Raw genomic sequence first — 13,454 nt, forward strand, 5'->3', positions numbered from 1 at the left:
TAACAGAGACTAAATTGAGAGCCTGAAGAGTTAATCACTTGTGTGACAGTTGATATGTTGTTGTTGTTGTTGTTTTTTAATCTACCCCAGGCCTCAGTTTTATCATTTATATGCTGGATACACCTTTATATCATTATCATAACACAGAGTATGACACGGGTAGGTAGTCAATAATTTTAGCATTATGGTCTGTACGTAGCTGTTATCTTACCTGCTCACCTGCTTCAGGTACAAAGTTCTGTTTATTTTACAGTGGTTCTTAACATTTTGTTATAATTGAGCCCTTGTGAAAACCTGATGCAAGTGTGCTCGCTCCTTCCAGAAATATGCATATGAAGATTGCAAATCAAATATGGGCATGCAATTTCAAGGGGCTTGTGGATCCCCAGAATCCATCCATAGCTCCATCTCCATAGCATTATCTGAAGGAGCGAGACATCCAGATTGGGTGTACACTCTTATCACCTTGGTTCTGGGGCCTCAAGCTTAAATCCATTCCAGTTCTGCAGACTGAACCAGAGCCCAGGAGTTCTTACATTTAAGACAGAAGCAGGTACTCTCTGTGGACATATACAGGGTGAGAATAGGCAAGGCATGAAAACTTTCTGCCATTTATTTTCCAACCACCTCATTTGGTAACCAAAGGACACCTTGCCTTTTGATCTTCCAGCACCATCTATGATGTGGCTTCAACCTCTTTGGGGTCCAGTGGCAGCAGTCCACCATTCATCCACGAGTGAAAATCTGTTGGTTTTTCTCTCCCTTGCTTTTCTTTCCCCAGCTTTCTTTTATCCTTTTCCCTTTTATTCCAGAATTTTCTGGTTCTTTCTTTGAACTGAACACAATATGGAAGAGAAATGTAGTGTGGGTTTTCTGTATCTTTATTGAATACATTTTATATTCCCTACCTGGAATTTTAAATAGTCACACCTTTTAGCCCTCACTTAGACCCATTCTTCCCCCTCTAAAAGAAAGTATGTCCAACTTATAGGCAGACTTAACTTTCCCCTAGTAGGTAAAGCCTTACTAATTAATAATAAAAGTTCTTATTTCAGTTTTATACCTTAATTTTCCCTTAAATACTTTCAAAATCTTCTATTGATTATTCTCTTTAAAAACAGATGCTTACTCTGCAAACTCTCTTGTGCTGTATGTATGTTTGTTTTTGTTTTCTAATTTTTTAAATTGTTATTTCATTTTATATTTTTGGTTTTGACACTCCAAGTTGAAATGAATTTGTTGGGGCTGATTCGTTCTAATGGTAGCCACAGTATTTTTCATTCTTCTTTTTTTTAGTTTATTTGACAGAGAGAGACACAGAGAGAGAGGGAACACAAGCAGGGGGAGTGGGAGAGGGAGAAGCAGGCTCCCCACTGAGCAGGGAGCCTGATTTGGGGCTCGATCCCAGGACCCCGGGATCATGATCTGAGCCAAAGGCAGACGCTTAACGACTGAGCCACCCAGGCGCCCCTAGCCACAGTATTTTTCAAAGACAAATGTCCCTCAGTATTTCTGTCTTTTATGACTCTGTTTTAGAAGTTGGTGGCTGCAGTCTCATAGTTCTTTCCAGACTGTATTTTTCATCTCTCAGTAAAGCCAATATCTTTATGACATATGGTAAGGAATGACCTTGAGTTTTTTTTAATAGCTGAAGTGCAATCTCCATTTATAAAATTGTATTAACATGTCTGCATATTTTTAAGCCTGTTGACTTTGCTTCTATCATCCGAAGTCATGTTCGGGGAACAATAAAGACTGTCATTTTAAACTGTGTGCACACAAATCACTGGTAGTGTGCATCAAGCCATCTGCTCTGCCCAGGGCTTTTTTTTTTCCTTTTTCTTTTTCTGTGCATATCTTGTTCTATGCATAACTATGCAAAGACTTTAAAATGATAATGTTTCATGCTACCCATTTCCTGTGCTACAATTTCCATTACCTTGTCTTATGAAGAGATTACTTCTGATAAAGTAGGTGCAAAATCCCAGCTTAGACTGGTCCTTCCCCTTCCACAGATCACTTGTCATTTCAACCAGTAGGTCTTCAAATATTATCTTCTGAATATCTTCAAATGCAATCTCTTCTGGAGCATAATTATAATTTCAACAAATATGATTGCTATTTGAAATCTGTGTGTATTAATACATTCAGAGCTTGATTATTTCAATCAATTGGGCTATTCTGTTGCTGCTTCATGAAGGTTCAAGAAACAGCAAAGTAATTTTAACAGTTTTGATTCTGAATGGAAGTGAATACCTCGCTTCATTGTATAGACTTTCCCCTGAGCCCCACATTCTTCTTCCTCTCCTCTCCTTATTCTGATTGTTGATCAGAATTAGACAATCCATGTGGTGCAAAAATACAATCACTAGCCTTCGCATGGTAAGATCACATTTATTCTTGATATGACATCAACATTCTTTGAGAGTAAAAAGCAAGGTTTTTCTTCTTTCCAATTCTTGAAGAGTAGTTCTGTTTACAACTGAGTCATATTCTGAAATGTCGTCTTCTGACATCCCAGATGGAAAGGAATGCATCAGATGGGACCCCACTTCCTATAGTGCTCAGTCATCTCATTTGTATATGTTCAAATTAATATCCAAAGACGATTGGGTAGGGCTACCATTTCAAAATGAGGGCAGTCAAAGTCTATTCTTTTGTTACCAGCCTTTGAAGAAAATCCCACATCTATCATCCAGCTATTAACATAAAAGCAGTTTTATTTCAAATGATGAATATAAGAAAAGTTATAACAGAATCCATGTTTGCCATATGAAGCAGATGTAGCAATGCCAGTAATGTTCAGAATTCATAGACGGGATTTTCTAGAAGTTTCCAAAGTTAGTGAATCCTTCAATACCTATAGTAAAGACATGGGGAGGTCATTTGGAATGTTAATGTCAGGGGTCACTAGAAACTGTGGAACCTGATGTCTGCTGGTGCATGGCTCTCCCTGTCTTCAAATACCCTAAGTTCTCTCCCTTCCTTACTTCCTGCATCGGTCAAAACCACTTCCCTAGGATGGACAGTAATATATTAACCCAGCCATACTAATATGTCATGAATCAGATTTAACCTAGCCTAGGTTTGTTTGCATCATAGAAAAGGAGTTCCTATCACCTAAAGAAATTTTCAAGGATACCCCTGAAATGAAATGTATGTTCACTTTCAATCTACCGACCATTCATGTCATGGTAATTAGTATGTCCATCTAAAGGACTTTCAATAAACAGAATAAAAGGCAAGAAGGGTAATGTTTCTAAGTAGGGCATGTCTGCTGGTTCTTTCTTTTGATTCTGGATACTAAAGGAAGTCCTTGGCATATAAACAAATGAGTCACTTGTAGACCCACAGTCCCTGGAGATTACAGAACTGTACTTGCTATGATTTGATTATTACAAACTTCTTAGAGAAATCACTGCCATTTTAGAGGATTGGAAGGAGTCATTTCAGGGCTCCTGGGGGCTCAGTTGTTTAAGTGTCTGCCTTCAGCTTGGGTCATGATCCCAGGGTCCTGGGATCGAGCCCCTCATCGGGCTCCCTGCTCCGTGGGGAGCTTGCTTTTCCCTCTCCCTCTGCCTGTTCCTCCCCTCTGCTTGTGCGCGTGCTCTCTCTGTCAAATAAATAAATAAAATCTTTAAAAAAGAAAAAATGAGTCATTTCTGTGTTCTGACTACTCCATGTGTAATGATAATGGAGAAAAGGAAACTAACATGTTAGATATTTTATATGTATTTCCTCTAGTCCTTACAATAACCACATAAGGTAGGTTCTATGTTACCTCATTTTACAGACAAAGTGAGCTTCGAGAATAAAATAATTTGCTCAAAATTCTCTAAAGACAAAAACCAATACAAATCTCTGAATTGCCATAGCCATAAGCTGATCTTGCTTGAAATGCTCAAAACAATAGAATTGGATTTTATCTTCTCATTGACTTATAAAAGGTTGTAGCTTGATGTGACTTTTTTGACACACTAGTCCATTCCCTTCACTTGACAGACAAGACTGGAGGCAGAAGAATGTCAAGAACCCAGATTGTTTTTATGGCTAATACCATGGCCAAGATGTTCATTTTTCTCCATTTCTTTATGGGAGCTCAGGAATTCTGGGAACTATGAGAACCTAAAATTTCAGTCTCATTAAGAAATTTGAGACAATTTGAACTACCAGATTTTTGTTCTGCATTTACTCCCATGGAGCCAGACTACCTGGGTTCATGTCCTGGTTCCATTATTTATTGTTGTGTGACTTTGGGCAAGTTACTTGATTTCTCTATGCCTCAGTTTCCTTTTCTGTGAAATGGGAATAATAATAATAGTAAGCTGGATAGGGTTCTTGTAAGGATTAAGTAAATTAATATGAATCTACCAAGAACTGAAACATACAATAGAACTTGCAGACAAGGACATTAAAGCAAATATATTCTATGTATTCCAAAAGTTAAGTAGAGACAAGATGACTAAATGGAACATAAGTGTTCTGGGACAGAAAAAGGACATTAGGTAAAAACTAAGGCAATCTGAATAAAGTATAGACTTTAGGTAACATCAATATTGCTTCATCAATTATAACAAATGTATCATACTAGTGAAGGATGTTAGTAATAAGGGAACCTGGGTGTGAGGTACATGAGAACTTTATGTATGATCTCCCCTTTTTTTAAAATCTAAAACCATTCTAAAAATAAAGTTAATTTTTATGAGTTTTTTTAATGAAAAATAAATCAATAAAAAATTCAAATTTCCTACCCTTACTTTCCCCCTACATTCCCCCCCCCACCACCAGAGGGACTAGGAAAAACAGGTTCTATTTCTTCATGGTGTTAGAGGAGGAGCTGATCCTCAAGCTGCTGTCTACTGGTCTCCTGAACCTCCTATTAAGCCAGAGTGATTCAATCTTCCATCCTGCTCTCTTTCAGTGCTCCTCCTGAAGCTAAAGGTGTCTGACTAAAGATTGTGTGGCTCGTTTTTAAAGGAGCTCTAAACAAAACACGCTATCAATTCTGCTCTGTGGAGGCCATCCTAGATAGCCACTCAGTGCTCCCAGAAAATCAGACATATGGAAGACATCAGGTCCCTTCCTTTGTTTTGGCTTTTTCTTTAGTCCATGTCTCCTCTTCTTTTTAAAATTCACACTGAATCCATTTGCTCTAACACCAGCCCTGCTGGTGTGGGGCAGTGGAGTAGAGTGTGGGGAAGCTGGGGAGAAACTAATCTATGAGCATCCAAACCCTGTCTCACCCCTCCCAAACTCCCCTCTTTCCTAACACAAATGGAGTGTGAATTCCATTACATTTTATTTTTTGTATTCTATGTTGGGAATGAAACTATTTCCTCCTATTGTGTAAGGGAAACTATTAAAAGCTACAAAATCCTTTTACCTTTTTCTTGATGAATTCTGGTTTCAAAGACTATTGTTACAGTAAGGATTTAAATGACGTAGGGTAAACATTGACCACTTGATTTTATTTCATTTTTATTTTTATTTAAAAAATTTATTTGAGTACAATTGACAATGTTACACGAGTTTCAGGTGTACAACATAGTGATTCAACTTCTCTATACGTAATGCTATGTTCAACGCAAGTATAGCTACCATCTCTCACCATACAACAGTATTACAATATCATTGACTGTATTCCTTATGCTGTGCCTTTATTACCATAACTTACTCATTCCATAATAGAATCCACTGTATCTCCCTCTCCACTTTACCCATTTTGCCCGTCTACCCACTCCCCTCCCCTCTGACAACCATCAGTTTGTTCTCTGTATTTACAGGAATGACCACTTGATTTTTAAACTGTCCCTACACTATTCATCCCTGAAAAGTTCAAGTTGCATGATTTAGCCTTAATGATTAAGGCACTGCTGGAAAGGGAAAAACAAAAAAACAGCACTTTGATATGTACCCCTCCACCCCACCAAAATACATTTGGATGAAATTCTAGAATGTATGATAAAAAGAAATGCTATTGTACTGTTAAAAATTATATCTGAGGGGGGCCTGGGTGGCTCAGTCAGTTAAGCATCTGCCTTTGGCTCAGGTCATGATCCCAGGGTCCTGGGATCAAGCCCCTCATCAGGCTCCCTGCTCAGAGGGGAGCCTGCTTCTCCTCTTGCTTGTGCTCTCTCTCTCTGTCAAATGAATAAATAAAATCTTTTTAAAAACTATATCTGAAACTTAAAAATCTAATACCTTGAAGGATTAAATAATGCACATGCTATTGGAAAATTTTATAAATGCTGGTAATTTTATTATACATATTTATGTTATAATGAATCAGTTGATGATTCATTTAAACAAACCATATTTTATTTAAGATAATATTCAAGTTCTCTTGTTAAAAAAGAGGTGGATGAAGTAGTCCTCTAGATATTCCTCAAAGACGTTGGTTTTATACTTTCAAGGTTCGTTGCCTCAACAATATTGATAATGGCAGAAATGATTTTCACCTATTTGCAGAATCAACCCAACCAGATGAACCCGACTACTGGCAAATTTACACTTTTGAGATCAGTCTATTTGCCTTCTCATCACCTAAGAAATTATATAGATTAGGCATTTAAGTGGTACGCTGCTACGGTACTTTTGAGATTTTGTATTTAAGAAGCTTTTCTTTTTTTTCAGAACATGAAAAAAAGTTTTTTTCAGTCTGCATCTGTCTTCTAAGTTCCAGCCCTTGAGATGCCTGATTAGATATGTTTACTTGGCTGTCTCATTATAAATGTCACACACACACATACACACACACACACAATCTCTTCTCTAGTAACTTCAGATGACTAGTTATTTTCAGCACATGTCATGGTCTTTGACAACGAGGTGACTTTCTCACATCATTGTCTCTCTCTGAGTTCCCTTACTAGAATCCCACTTACTTATTGATAATAGACTTTCACCCTCCCTTAAGATTTAGTTCTGGTGAGCCTTTCTTTATCTCCCTATTCTGACATCCTACACATGTAATTACTTTTGTACATACCTCTCCCAAGGCATGTGAGATTCTGGAAAGTAGAAGCCCTGATATATTTGCCTGTGACTAGACTGCCATGCAAGATTGGCAAATGTGTGTGTAGGAGCATGCATGTGGGCGTATGAATGTGTGTGTGTAGGGAGATTTTGATGTGTTTAGAGATGCTTTTTGGCTAGGACTGGCCAAAATAAGTAGGAAAAAGAAGACAAAAGAGATCCATTTCTCTGTATAATAGAGTAAAAAGTATTGTGGGATTGTTCTCCTGGCTGTTAGAGAGAAAACGTTTGCATGATCCTAGAGTGGTCTTGGGAGAAGGAAAGCAACTGACAGCATAGCAGGAAATCAGGTCCAGGAAGAATGACTAGAGAGGTCATGCAGTTTTTCTGAACAGTGGTGTCTAATACTTATTTTTAAACATTTTTCTGTGTAATGCTATTACCAATTCTTTAGTGAAACTTATGTTGATGGTGCCTTAGGAAAAGAGGAAAAGCCTAGATTGATTTGGAGTAAAGCTCTGCAAATAGAGAGGAAGACAGATGAAGTGACATGCTGAGAGCCTTAGTGAAAATATCACGCAGACAGTAAAAAGTGTGTATGAAGAGTCCAATCCAAGAGAATGTGAAGACTCCTGAAAGTCTTTGGAATTTTAAGAAGCATGCTGGAGCTCTTACAACAGTTGAGATGAAGTATCAAATAATTTTATGGAGCACTAAAGGAAAAGACCCCAGAATGTTGGAGGATTTGAGAAGATTCTCATCATACAAAATTTTAAACAACTTTAACATTAAAATTAGAAAATATTATATTAAATTCAATTTTTTATGATGCCAAAATATGCTTTGCAAACTGCAATTTTTCTCCATGTTTTGGAGGTTGACATCTCTAAAATAGCTCGCAGTTATAGAGAGGAACTGGTCATACTCAAGCACACACTATAAGGTGTGAGGCTTTTCTGGTCCACGTATTTGGGACACCTGAATCTCCAATGAGTATACTTACTAATTAGTACTGTTGAGGGGGTATGATGACCAGGAAATCATTATTCAAGAATGAATATATCCACAGGATGACAAGAACTAAATAATGGTCACTAAATATTTATTTTAAATGTGTATGTGTGTTTATATATGAATCAATATTTATTTATATATACATCTGAATATACATTTGGGTTATGTATTTGAATATATTCAAATATAGTGTATATGTATGTATATATTTTTTTCTTAAAGAATATCAGACCCTTAAAAAAAGAAACACTCCAGTGTAATGTTAGTATTGATTTATAACCTCTGAGAGATTCTACCAGGCTTAGCTAGAGTAAAATTCTCTTCTAGATCCTTTTCAGTTTTTCTTTTTCATCATCTTATGTGTTTATGAGAGTTCCAATTTCTCAGTATCATCAGACATTTTTGTTTTAGGCGTTCTGGTAGGCGTGTAGAGATAGTTCTTTGTGGTTTTAATTTGCATTTCCATGATGACTAATAAAGTTGAATACTTCCTATGTTTAGCAGCCAAATGGATAGCCACTTTTGTGCACTATCTGTTCAAACTTTTTGCCATTATTTTCCCTCCTAAATTGTGTGCTTTTTGCAGTTGTTTAAATATGTTTGACAAAGATCCTTCCTTAGTTGTATATATTACCTCAAAAGTACTTTATCTGATAATATCAACAAGCTTTAGTTAGTGTTTTCATTGTATTGTGTGATATTGTCTTACATTTTACTATTCTTTTAAGTTTTATATGGCTTTATGTTTATATTGTCTTTAGTCTAGTCTGAAAATCTTTGTCTTTTAATTACGATATTTAAACAGTTTACTTGTAATTTAAATACTGATACAGTTGAGATTAAATCCACTATCTTAATATTTATTTATTATGTATTCCATCTCTTATTCTTCTCCTTTAACAATTTCTTAATGGTATACCTGGCTGTATTTTTCATAATTTCTATCCTACTTGGAGAATACTGATTTTCTTGGATTAATGGGCCATGTCATTCATCAGATTTGAAAAAAATATTTGCCTTTACTTTCTCAAATATTGGTTCTGTCTTGCCCTCACTCTCTTCTCCTTATGTGACTCTAGTTACACATGTGATTTTATGTTTCCTGTTTATTTTTTCCTTTTTTCTCTGTTTGCATATTTTCTATTAATTTTTCTTGAGTTTGCTAATCCTGTTTTCTGCTGTACCTTTTTGAATTTAAAACTATCCACTTGACTCTGAATTGTAGATATAATATTCTTACTTCTAGAATACCCAATGGTTTTCTATAGCTTCTAAATTTGTGCTGAAATTCTCCATCTTCTTTATTTTCCTAACATTAATCATAGTGATTTTGGAATTCTTATCTGTTAATTCCAGTACTATGATCATCCTCTGGGTCTGCTTCTACTGACTTGTGTTTCTTTACTGTCAGTTTTCTGGCAACTTGAATAACTAATAATTATATGCTGAAGATGTGAAAGGTCTAGTGTAGAGTTTATGGATTGTGTTATATTCTTCTAAAGAGTGTTAGCTTTTGTTCCTCAGGCAGTTGAACTCTTGATAAATCATTTTTTATGCCTCTGTTGATGCCTGATTTTAGACTTTGTTAGAACACATCTATTTTAATTATGCCTCTACTTCTAGGATCTGAATTTTAATCTATATACATGTACTTTCTGGAGTCTCATTTAAAAGCCCATGGAGTTCTCCATGGTCTCTCTATCCATGGTCTCTCTATTCTGGTTATGCTGAACACCTACAACTTCTCCACACCTAATCACATCTGAAGTCTTCACTCAGCTCTTCAGTTTCCCAGTGGCCTTTCTATTCCATGCCTTCCAGAGTCTTACTATATATATTAGGGGCCAGATGGATAGCCACTTTTGTGCCATATCTGTTCATACTTTTTGCGCATATATATATATATATACACTCAGTTTAGGAATTATCCAGGGGCCTAAGAGGAAATTTCTTTTTAAGATTGATTTATTTATTTTAAGTGGGTGAGGGGGGCGGCAGAGGGAGAGTGATAGAAAGAGGGAGAGAGAGAGAGGGAATCTCAAGCAGACTCCTTGCTGAGCATGGATCCTGACACGGAGCTTGATCCCACCACCCTGAGATCATGACCTGAGCCAAAGTCAAGAGTCAGATGCCCCAAGAAGAATTTTAATTTAGGTTTTCTTGGGGCTATTTCTGTGAAGTTTTGACCTGTCCATTATTATGACCCACAAATCCCAACTGCCTTATCATCCCCAAATTTCAATCTCTCTTTTCTTCTGCCCACCTAAATAATCACTTTCTTTTGGGTCTTATGTCCTTAAATTGAGCTTTGGAAATTTCCTCAAGTTGAAAGCCAGGATGGATATGAGGTCCTTTTCATAGGTTTTCCTTCTATCAAATGTAGCTTTTTGCTAATTGCTATTCAGAAGCCACCAATAATTTTTACATATTTTAATAACTTTATAATTTTTATGTAATTTTATAATTTTTATTTTTGGCCCAGCTTTTATAATTGTTGACTGTAGGACTATAAGCCAATACCAACTTCTCCATTATGGATGTATTTCTCTATTTTCTTACTTTCTTTATATCATTTTTTTTTTTTCATTTTAGTTTTGCTTTATTTAGCTTATTAGTTAATTGCTTTACCTTTTGGAGTTACTGTCCTAGACATTATAACATACTTCCTTAACTTATAGAACATAGTATTTAGGGGTGCCTGGGTGGCATTAAACGTCTGCCTTTGGCTCAGGTCATGATCCCAGGGTCCTGGGATCAAGCCCTGTATCGGGCTCCCTGCTCAGCTCTCCCTTCTGCCCCCCCCCCCCCCCCCCCCCCCCCCCCCCCGCCCCACCTTCTGCTCTCTCGCTCTATCTCTCTGTTAAATAAATAAATTAAATTAAATAAATAAATAAATAAAATCTTAAAAAAAAAAACCCATAATATTTAAAAATTACAAATACTAAATCCCAGTCAATATAAGAATCTTAAATCAGTTAATTCCATTTTTTTCCTTCCCAAATTGGTGTTATTATTTTAATGCATTTTAATTCTATATATATTTGAAATGTCACAGGACTTTATTATTTTTAGACTTCCAACCTTTATTTAGTCCCATTTCTCATCACTGTGTTGTGTATTTCTGTTTTTCTTTTTTTTTTTTTTAAAGATTTTATTTATTCACTTGAGACACACACAGAGAGAGAGAGCATGAGCAGGGAGAGAGGCAGAGGGAGAGGGAGAAGCAGGCTCCCAGCTGAGCCAGGAGCCCGATGTGGGGCTCGATCCCAGAACCCTGGGATCATGACCTGAGCCGAAGGCAGATGCTTAACCATCTGAGCCACCCAGGTGCCCCTGTATTTCTGTTTTTCTAACTGTAATAATTTTTATTCTACCTGAAGAACTCCCTGTGTTTGTTTTGTTTTGTTTTTTAGTGTGAGGCTATTGGTAATGGTTCTCCCCAATTTTTCTTGCTTGAAAGTATGTTTGATGTGCCTTTATTTTTGAAGGATATTTTCACTAAGTTGGCAATTAATTCCTTTCTGCATTTTAAACATTGTCTATTGCCTCCATAGTTTCTGTGAAAAAGTTAAGTATCAGACTAAAAGTATTGTGTGATTTGCTGCCCTCTGCCTACTTTTAGGATTTTTTGTGTGTGTGCCTTTGGTTTTCATCAATTTTAATATAACATTCCCAGATTTCCAGGTATAGTTTTCTTTGATTTACCCTTCTGGAGATTCACAGATCTTCTCTATACTGTGGATTGTTATTGTTTCTAAGTTTTGAAAAAATTCCCAGCTATGATCTCATCAGTAATTGTCTCTATCTTTTCACACTCTTCCCTCCTTCTAAGATTATAATTTCACATGTAATGTGCTTTTTTCTTTCTTGCCTATAGATTGCTTAAGATATTTTCTATATTTTCATCTCTTTTTTTTTTTTGCCATGTTTTAATCTGTATATTTTCTAGTCACTTGATTTTTGGTTCATATTTCTTAATTCTGCTGCATCTAATTTACTGTTAAATGCTTACCCTTTTTAAAAAAATTATTATGTCATTTGCCATATTTTTTAATTTTGTTTTCCATTAGAATATTTTCATACACTCTAGTTTTCTACTGAATTTCTTAATCTTGTCATCTGTTTTATTGAATATATAAATCAATTATATTAATGTTCAGAGCTGATAACTCCAATACCTATAATCATTTATGGATCTGCTCTTATTGTCTGTTTTTTCCTCTTGTGTTTTGGGATTTTCTTTGTTTTTGTTTTTTGGTCAGTTATTCCTGTGGCATACTTGATCTTTTTTTTTTATTGAATTCTAGATAATTTGTATATAAAATTGCAAATATAATTTGAGGCCCTTACTAACATTATCATTTTTTCATAGAGAATGTAATTTTGCTTTCAGGAAAGCTATTAAAATAGGGACAGATTACAGGGATTCAAAGCTGGATTTCACTCTTTTATGAAGGTTAGTCTATTTTTGATTGGATTTTATCCTTAGAGTGTATACCTTTCAGACTCAAACTGGAAGTCAGAATGCTCTTCACTGGCCCTAAAATGTAAGTTTTGTTTTCATGGTCCCACACAATTGCTGAAATCTCTCTTCAGCTTGCTAATTTCTTATTACCACATTCTGCTTATCTTTTTAGCCTCTGTACCTTCAAGAGCTTAAAAATGCCTTAAAAGTATTTTCATGGTAGTAAAAATTTAGAATGGTTGTAATGTGGGGTTTAGCCCAATTTTTGTTTCTTTATTCCAGGATCCTAACTGTTGAAGCCTTAGTTGCCTTGATAAGTCTTCAATGGTATCAAACAGATTTTTTTTTCTGCTTTTCTATTTGTTTTTGGTGAAGGTATTGATATGCAACAAGCTATTCCACCCTTACAAGAAAAAGCACTCTGAAATGGTTTTTATTTTTCAACTTTCAGTATCTTTATTTTCCAAAGAAACTGGACACGATTAATTCTTAAAACCAGGCCACTCCAAAATACTTAACCTTATAATTTAGACTCTTGTTTTGACAAACTCTACTGCATTATTTGTAAATGTGAGAATGCATTTAAGAACTGGGAAATGAAGTGTAAGAGATTATACCAACTACTTAACTAAATATTGATAGAATACATAAAAATAAATTCTCTATGTAACACACATGGCTTTTACTTATTGCAGAATTTTGGCCCTCTTATAAGGTAACATATAACATTACAACTTACTCTTAGCTTATCTATTCCAAGAAATATGAAATATTGAAAATGACAGATCCCTCCCGTAACTTGTCACTTAGTATCTAAATCAACTTAAGAGATGTAGGTGAAGAAAAAATACCTTTTTATTTTTAGAAAAAGCACTTTAATCACTGCCCTGAGACTAATCAGTGAACTCTGAAATATCAAATTCATCAAGTTTTGGCAAATGGAACACCCGAAATAGATCATGGGCAACTTTTTTTCCTTAAGTCTTTTGCCTAAGAAATT

Source organism: Phoca vitulina, unplaced genomic scaffold (assembly GCF_004348235.1).
Source record: "Phoca vitulina isolate PV1807 unplaced genomic scaffold, GSC_HSeal_1.0 scaffold9, whole genome shotgun sequence".
Classification (NCBI taxonomy): domain Eukaryota; kingdom Metazoa; phylum Chordata; class Mammalia; order Carnivora; family Phocidae; genus Phoca; species Phoca vitulina.